Here is a 974-nt window from a genome sequence, read left to right as displayed (position 1 = left end):
GGTGTTACACGTTACTTTAGCAGAAAATACCAAACCCTCGATTGAAGGCCGAGGAAGACCGATCAGATTTCCAGAGATTCAAGGACACTCGTTTGAGTTAAAACATCACATCATCTAGCTCATCCAGAATAGCTGTCAGTTTCATGGATTACCGAATGACGATCCTAATTCTCACCTTGATAAATTCATATATCTTTCGAACTCCTACAAACAGCCAGGGATAGGACAAGATATAGTCCGGCTATACTTGTTTCCCTATTCTCTCACTCATCATGCTCAAACTTGGTTCGAAGGACTGGAAAAAGATTCCATCACGTCATGGACAGAGATGGCTACTAAATTCCTAACCAAATATTTTCCTCCTTCTAAACAAACCAAACTAAAGAATGACATCATTAACTTCAAACAAAGTTATGATGAATCTCTTTACACTGCATGGGAGCGATTCAAAACCCTGCTGAAGAAATGCCCTAATCACCAGCTTGAACGGTCAGCCCAAATCTGTACCTTCTATAATGGTCTTACGGTAAATCATAGGACGACGATCGATGCAGCAGCTCAAGGGAATCTGATGAACCAAACCGCAGACGAAGCATGGGAGTTGCTCGAGAACATGACAATGCATCATCATGACTGGAACAGTGGTGAAACAACTTCATCATCTGCCCCACTCTCTGCACTCAACAATCAAACGGAGGCCATCAAATCCCTCACGGATAAGATGGAACCTCTTGCTAAACAACTCGAAGAATTGAAGACCCAGCCATAGCAGATCAACCAAGCTCAGGCTTGTGTTAATTGTACCAACCCACAACCCACTGTAGAATATCAAGTTGAGTACAAAAACCCTGACGGTTCAGTCTGTTACGTCCAATACCCAGCTCGTCCACCAAATCCCGGATTCAATCAACAACCCAGGGTTAATCAATTTCAACGAAGCAATCAACCTTTTCGCTATCGCTATCCACCTTATC

General features: G+C 42.9%; 1 non-coding gene across 1 annotated transcript; it reads right to left on the bottom strand.

Moving 5' to 3' along the window:
- Window positions 1–376: 376 nt before the first annotated feature.
- LOC139869568 (small nucleolar RNA R71) lies at window positions 377–484 on the bottom strand. Its single transcript, XR_011766173.1, has one exon. It is a non-coding gene; the product is annotated as a small nucleolar RNA R71 (small nucleolar RNA).
- Window positions 485–974: the final 490 nt, after the last annotated feature.

The sequence above is a fragment of the Rutidosis leptorrhynchoides genome, chromosome 9 (genome assembly GCF_046630445.1).
Source record: "Rutidosis leptorrhynchoides isolate AG116_Rl617_1_P2 chromosome 9, CSIRO_AGI_Rlap_v1, whole genome shotgun sequence".
Classification (NCBI taxonomy): domain Eukaryota; kingdom Viridiplantae; phylum Streptophyta; class Magnoliopsida; order Asterales; family Asteraceae; genus Rutidosis; species Rutidosis leptorrhynchoides.
The sequence above is the reverse complement of the archived record's forward strand: the minus strand, read 5'-3'. Positions and strand labels throughout refer to the sequence as shown.